Raw genomic sequence first — 5,000 nt, 5'->3', positions numbered from 1 at the left:
CAAATCCGGGTGCCCCCTCAGTGTTTTGCCCGCAGTCACGCCGAAAAAGGGAGAGCCGGCGAGTGTCTTTACCGATGCCGTCGATCCGGTTTAGCACAAAAAAAAAAAAATTCAAACACCAAGTACAAGGCAAGGGGGGTATAGCTCAGTGGCAGAGCATTCGACTGCAGATCGCAGAGGTCCTCGGTTCAAATCCGGGTGCCCCCTCAGCGTTTTGCCCGCAGTCGCGCCGAAAAAGGGAGAGCCGGCGAGTGTCTTTACCGATGCCGTCGAGCCGGTTTAGCACAAAAAAAAAAAAAAAAATTCAAACACCGAGGACAAGGCAAGGGGGGTATAGCTCAGTGGCAGAGCATTCGACTGCAGATCGAGAGGTCCTCGGTTCAAATCCGGGTGCCCCCTCAGCGTTTTGCCCGCAGTCGCGCCGAAAAAGGGAGAGCCGGCGAGTGTCTTTACCGATGCCGTCGATCCGGTTTAGCACAAAAAAAAAAAAAAAAAAAAAATTCAAACACCGAGGACAAGGCAAGGGGGGTATAGCTCAGTGGCAGAGCATTCGACTGCAGATCGAGAGGTCCTCTGTTCAAATCCGGGTGCCCCCTCAGCGTTTTGCCCGCAGTCGCGCCGAAAAAGAGAGAGCCGGCGAGTGTCTTTACCGATGCCGTCGAGCCGGTTTAGCACAAAAAAATAAATAAATAAATAAAATTCAAACACCGAGGACAAGGCAAGGGGGGTATAGCTCAGTGGCAGAGCATTCGACTGCAGATCGAGAGGTCCTCGGTTCAAATCCGGGTGCCCCCCCAGCGTTTTGCCCGCAGTCGCGCCGAAAAAGGGAGAGCCGGCGAGTGTCTTTACCGATGCCGTCGAGCCGGTTTAGCACAAAAAAAAAAAAAAAATAAATAAAATTCAAACACCGAGGACAAGGCAAGGGGGGTATAGCTCAGTGGCAGAGCATTCGACTGCAGATCGAGAGGTCCTCGGTTCAAATCCGGGTGCCCCCTCAGTGTTTTGCCCGCAGTCGCGCCGAAAAAGGGAGAGCCGGCGAGTGTCTTTACCGATGCCGTCGAGCCGGTTTAGCACAAAAAAAAAAAAAAAAATTCAAACACCGAGGACAAGGCAAGGGGGGTATAGCTCAGTGGCAGAGCATTCGACTGCAGATCGAGAGGTCCTCGGTTCAAATCCGGGTGCCCCCTCAGCGTTTTGCCCGCAGTCGCGCTGAAAAAGGGAGAGCCGGCGAGTGTCTTTACCGATGCCGTCGAGCCGGTTTAGCACAAAAAAAAAATAAAAAATTCAAACACCGAGGACAAGGCAAGGGGGGTATAGCTCAGTGGCAGAGCATTCGACTGCAGATCGAGAGGTCCTCGGTTCAAATCCGGGTGCCCCCTCAGCGTTTTGCCCGCAGTCGCGCCGAAAAAGGGAGAGCCGGCGAGTGTCTTTACCGATGCCGTCGAGCCGGTTTAGCACAAAAAAAAAAAATTCAAACACCGAGGACAAGGCAAGGGGGGTATAGCTCAGTGGCAGAGCATTCGACTGCAGATCGAGAGGTCCTCGGTTCAAATCCGGGTGCCCCCTCAGCGTTTTGCCCGCAGTCGCGCCGAAAAAGGGAGAGCCGGCGAGTGTCTTTACCGATGCCGTCGAGCCGGTTTAGCACAAAAAAAATAAAAAAATTCAAACACCGAGGACAAGGCAAGGGGGGTATAGCTCAGTGGCAGAGCATTCGACTGCAGATCGAGAGGTCCTCGGGTCAAATCCGGGTGCCCCCTCAGCGTTTTGCCCGCAGTCGCGCCGAAAAAGGGAGAGCCGGCGAGTGTCTTTACCGATGCCGTCGAGCCTGTTTAGCAAATAAAAAAAAAAAAAAAAAAAAATTCAAACACCGAGGACAAGGCAAGGGGGGTATAGCTCAGTGGCAGAGCATTCGACTGCAGATCGAGAGGTCCTCGGTTCAAATCCGGGTGCCCCCTCAGCGTTTTGCCCGCAGTCGCGCCGAAAAAGGGAGAGCCGGCGAGTGTCTTTACCGATGCCGTCGAGCCGGTTTAGCACCAAAAAAAAAAAAAAATTCAAACACCGAGGACAAGGCAAGGGGGGTATAGCTCAGTGGCAGAGCATTCGACTGCAGATCGAGAGGTCCTCGGTTCAAATCCGGGTGTCCCCTCAGCGTTTTGCCCGCAGTCGCGCCGAAAAAGGGAGAGCCGGCGAGTGTCTTTACCGATGCCGTCGAGCCGGTTTAGCACAAAAAAAAATAAAATAAATAAAATTCAAACACCGAGGACAAGGCAAGGGGGGTATAGCTCAGTGGCAGAGCATTCGACTGCAGATCGAGAGGTCCTCGGTTCAAATCCGGGTGCCCCCTCAGCGTTTTGCCCGCAGTCGCGCCAAAAAAGGGAGAGCCGGCGAGTGTCTTTACCGATGCCGTCGAGCCGGTTTAGCACAAAAAAAAAAAAAAAATTCAAACACCGAGGACAAGGCAAGGGGGGTATAGCTCAGTGGCAGAGCATTCGACTGCAGATCGAGAGGTCCTCGGTTCAAATCCGGGTGCCCCCTCAGCGTTTTGCCCGCAGTCGCGCCGAAAAAGGGAGAGCCGGCGAGTGTCTTTACCGATGCCGTCGAGCCGGTTTAGCACAAAAAAAAAAAAAAAAAAATTCAAACACCGAGGACAAGGCAAGGGGGGTATAGCTCAGTGGCAGAGCATTCGACTGCAGATCGAGAGGTCCTCGGTTCAAATCCGGGTACCCCCTCAGCGTTTTGCCCGCAGTCGCGCCGAAAAAGGGAGAGCCGGCGAGTGTCTTTACCGATGCCGTCGAGCCGGTTTAGCACAAAAAAAAATAAAAATTCAAACACCGAGGACAAGGCAAGGGGGGTATAGCTCAGTGGCAGAGCATTCGACTGCAGATCGAGAGGTCCTCGGTTCAAATCCGGGTGCCCCCTCAGCGTTTTGCCCGCAGTCGCGCCGAAAAAGGGAGAGCCGGCGAGTGTCTTTACCGATGCCGTCGAGCCTGTTTAGCAAATAAAAAAAAAAAAAAAAAAATTCAAACACCGAGGACAAGGCAAGGGGGGTATAGCTCAGTGGCAGAGCATTCGACTGCAGATCGAGAGGTCCTCGGTTCAAATCCGGGTGCCCCCTCAGCGTTTTGCCCGCAGTCGCGCCGAAAAAGGGAGAGCCGGCGAGTGTCTTTACCGATGCCGTCGAGCCGGTTTAGCCCAAAAAAATAAATAAAAAATAATTCAAACACCGAGGACAAGGCAAGGGGGGTATAGCTCAGTGGCAGAGCATTCGACTGCAGATCGAGAGGTCCTCGGTTCAAATCCGGGTGCCCCCTCAGCGTTTTGCCCGCAGTCGCGCCGAAAAAGGGAGAGCCGGCGAGTGTCTTTACCGATGCCGTCGAGCCGGTTTAGCACAAAAAAAAAAAAAAAAAAAATTTCAAACACCGAGGACAAGGCAAGGGGGGTATAGCTCAGTGGCAGAGCATTCGACTGCAGATCGAGAGGTCCTCGGTTCAAATCCGGGTGCCCCCTCAGCGTTTTGCCCGCAGTCGCGCCGAAAAAGGGAGAGCCGGCGAGTGTCTTTACCGATGCCGTCGAGCCGGTTTAGCACAGAAAAAAAAAAAAAAAAATTCAAACACCGAGTACAAGGCAAGGGGGGTATAGCTCAGTGGCAGAGCATTCGACTGCAGATCGAGAGGTCCTCGGTTCAAATCCGGGTGCCCCCTCAGCGTTTTGCCCGCAGTCGCGCCGAAAAAGGGAGAGCCGGCGAGTGTCTTTACCGATGCCGTCGAGCCGGTTTAGCACAGAAAAAAAAAAAAAAAAATTCAAACACCGAGGACAAGGCAAGGGGGGTATAGCTCAGTGGCAGAGCATTCGACTGCAGATCGAGAGGTCCTCGGTTCAAATCCGGGTGCCCCCTCAGCGTTTTGCCCGCAGTCGCGCCGAAAAAGGGAGAGCCGGCGAGTGTCTTTACCGATGCCGTCGATCCGGTTTAGCACAAAAAAAAAAAAAAAATTCAAACACCGAGGACAAGGCAAGGGGGGTATAGCTCAGTGGCAGAGCATTCGACTGCAGATCGAGAGGTCCTCGGTTCAAATCCGGGTGCCCCCTCAGCGTTTTGCCCGCAGTCGCGCCGAAAAAGGGAGAGCCGGCGAGTGTCTTTACCGATGCCGTCGAGCCGGTTTAGCACAAAAAAAACAAAAAAAAAAAATTCAAACACCGAGGACAAGGCAAGGGTGGTATAGCTCAGTGGCAGAGCATTCGACTGCAGATCGAGAGGTCCTCGGTTCAAATCCGGGTGCCCCCTCAGCGTTTTGCCCGCAGTCGCGCCGAAAAAGGGAGAGCCGGCGAGTGTCTTTACCGATGCCGTCGAGCCGGTTTAGCACAAAAAAAACAAAAAAAAAAAAAATTCAAACACCGAGGACAAGGCAAGGGGGGTATAGCTCAGTGGCAGAGCATTCGACTGCAGATCGAGAGGTCCTCGGTTCAAATCCGGGTGCCCCCTCAGCGTTTTGCCCGCAGTCGCGCCGAAAAAGGGAGAGCCGGCGAGTGTCTTTACCGATGCCGTCGAGCCGGTTTAGCACAAAAAAAAAAAAAAAAAAAAAAAATTCAAACACCGAGGACAAGGCAAGGGGGGTATAGCTCAGTGGCAGAGCATTCGACTGCAGATCGAGAGGTCCTCGGTTCAAATCCGGGTGCCCCCTCAGCGTTTTGCCCGCAGTCGCGCCGAAAAAGGGAGAGCCGGCGAGTGTCTTTACCGATGCCGTCGAGCCGGTTTAGCACAAAAAAAAAAAAAAAAAAAAAAATTCAAACACCGAGGACAAGGCAAGGGGGGTATAGCTCAGTGGCAGAGCATTCGACTGCAGATCGAGAGGTCCTCGGTTCAAATCCGGGTGCCCCCTCAGGGTTTTGCCCGCAGTCGCGCCGAAAAAGGGAGAGCCGGCGAGTGTCTTTACCGATGCCGTCGAGCCGGTTTAGCACAAAAAAAAAAAAAAAAAAAAAAATTCAAACACCGAGGACAAGGC

At 53.2% G+C, this 5,000-nt stretch overlaps 20 non-coding genes across 20 annotated transcripts in view; all 20 read left to right on the top strand.

Moving 5' to 3' along the window:
- Nucleotides 1-18, top strand: part of TRNAC-GCA (transfer RNA cysteine (anticodon GCA)) — a 72-nt gene extending 54 nt beyond the window's left edge. The window contains exon 1 of the tRNA in view: nucleotides 1-18. This exon is cut by the window's left edge and continues 54 nt beyond it. This is a non-coding gene — a tRNA (tRNA-Cys).
- Nucleotides 19-327: 309 nt separating this feature from the next.
- Nucleotides 328-399, top strand: TRNAC-GCA (transfer RNA cysteine (anticodon GCA)). The gene has a single exon. It is a non-coding gene; the product is annotated as a tRNA-Cys (tRNA).
- Nucleotides 400-923: 524 nt separating this feature from the next.
- TRNAC-GCA (transfer RNA cysteine (anticodon GCA)) lies at nucleotides 924-995 on the top strand. Its single transcript has one exon. It is a non-coding gene; the product is annotated as a tRNA-Cys (tRNA).
- Nucleotides 996-1,115: 120 nt separating this feature from the next.
- Nucleotides 1,116-1,187, top strand: TRNAC-GCA (transfer RNA cysteine (anticodon GCA)). The gene has a single exon. It is a non-coding gene; the product is annotated as a tRNA-Cys (tRNA).
- Nucleotides 1,188-1,307: 120 nt separating this feature from the next.
- TRNAC-GCA (transfer RNA cysteine (anticodon GCA)) lies at nucleotides 1,308-1,379 on the top strand. Its single transcript has one exon. It is a non-coding gene; the product is annotated as a tRNA-Cys (tRNA).
- A 115-nt stretch (nucleotides 1,380-1,494) lies between these two features.
- On the top strand, nucleotides 1,495-1,566 carry TRNAC-GCA (transfer RNA cysteine (anticodon GCA)). Its single transcript has one exon. It is a non-coding gene; the product is annotated as a tRNA-Cys (tRNA).
- A 317-nt stretch (nucleotides 1,567-1,883) lies between these two features.
- On the top strand, nucleotides 1,884-1,955 carry TRNAC-GCA (transfer RNA cysteine (anticodon GCA)). Its single transcript has one exon. It is a non-coding gene; the product is annotated as a tRNA-Cys (tRNA).
- A 317-nt stretch (nucleotides 1,956-2,272) lies between these two features.
- On the top strand, nucleotides 2,273-2,344 carry TRNAC-GCA (transfer RNA cysteine (anticodon GCA)). Its single transcript has one exon. It is a non-coding gene; the product is annotated as a tRNA-Cys (tRNA).
- Nucleotides 2,345-2,463: 119 nt separating this feature from the next.
- Nucleotides 2,464-2,535, top strand: TRNAC-GCA (transfer RNA cysteine (anticodon GCA)). Its single transcript has one exon. It is a non-coding gene; the product is annotated as a tRNA-Cys (tRNA).
- A 122-nt stretch (nucleotides 2,536-2,657) lies between these two features.
- TRNAC-GCA (transfer RNA cysteine (anticodon GCA)) lies at nucleotides 2,658-2,729 on the top strand. The gene has a single exon. It is a non-coding gene; the product is annotated as a tRNA-Cys (tRNA).
- Nucleotides 2,730-2,847: 118 nt separating this feature from the next.
- On the top strand, nucleotides 2,848-2,919 carry TRNAC-GCA (transfer RNA cysteine (anticodon GCA)). Its single transcript has one exon. It is a non-coding gene; the product is annotated as a tRNA-Cys (tRNA).
- Nucleotides 2,920-3,043: 124 nt separating this feature from the next.
- On the top strand, nucleotides 3,044-3,115 carry TRNAC-GCA (transfer RNA cysteine (anticodon GCA)). Its single transcript has one exon. It is a non-coding gene; the product is annotated as a tRNA-Cys (tRNA).
- A 124-nt stretch (nucleotides 3,116-3,239) lies between these two features.
- On the top strand, nucleotides 3,240-3,311 carry TRNAC-GCA (transfer RNA cysteine (anticodon GCA)). Its single transcript has one exon. It is a non-coding gene; the product is annotated as a tRNA-Cys (tRNA).
- Nucleotides 3,312-3,435: 124 nt separating this feature from the next.
- Nucleotides 3,436-3,507, top strand: TRNAC-GCA (transfer RNA cysteine (anticodon GCA)). Its single transcript has one exon. It is a non-coding gene; the product is annotated as a tRNA-Cys (tRNA).
- Nucleotides 3,508-3,629: 122 nt separating this feature from the next.
- Nucleotides 3,630-3,701, top strand: TRNAC-GCA (transfer RNA cysteine (anticodon GCA)). The gene has a single exon. It is a non-coding gene; the product is annotated as a tRNA-Cys (tRNA).
- A 122-nt stretch (nucleotides 3,702-3,823) lies between these two features.
- On the top strand, nucleotides 3,824-3,895 carry TRNAC-GCA (transfer RNA cysteine (anticodon GCA)). The gene has a single exon. It is a non-coding gene; the product is annotated as a tRNA-Cys (tRNA).
- Nucleotides 3,896-4,014: 119 nt separating this feature from the next.
- On the top strand, nucleotides 4,015-4,086 carry TRNAC-GCA (transfer RNA cysteine (anticodon GCA)). The gene has a single exon. It is a non-coding gene; the product is annotated as a tRNA-Cys (tRNA).
- A 322-nt stretch (nucleotides 4,087-4,408) lies between these two features.
- Nucleotides 4,409-4,480, top strand: TRNAC-GCA (transfer RNA cysteine (anticodon GCA)). The gene has a single exon. It is a non-coding gene; the product is annotated as a tRNA-Cys (tRNA).
- Nucleotides 4,481-4,607: 127 nt separating this feature from the next.
- On the top strand, nucleotides 4,608-4,679 carry TRNAC-GCA (transfer RNA cysteine (anticodon GCA)). The gene has a single exon. It is a non-coding gene; the product is annotated as a tRNA-Cys (tRNA).
- Nucleotides 4,680-4,805: 126 nt separating this feature from the next.
- On the top strand, nucleotides 4,806-4,877 carry TRNAC-GCA (transfer RNA cysteine (anticodon GCA)). Its single transcript has one exon. It is a non-coding gene; the product is annotated as a tRNA-Cys (tRNA).
- Nucleotides 4,878-5,000: the final 123 nt, after the last annotated feature.

This window comes from Lithobates pipiens, unplaced genomic scaffold, assembly GCF_037356315.1.
Source record: "Lithobates pipiens isolate NorthernLeopardFrog02 unplaced genomic scaffold, aLitPip1_a1.2 Scaffold_22, whole genome shotgun sequence".
Taxonomy (NCBI): Eukaryota; Metazoa; Chordata; class Amphibia; order Anura; family Ranidae; genus Lithobates; species Lithobates pipiens.
Note: the sequence above shows the minus strand (reverse complement) of the source record. Positions and strands in the feature narration are given on the sequence as shown.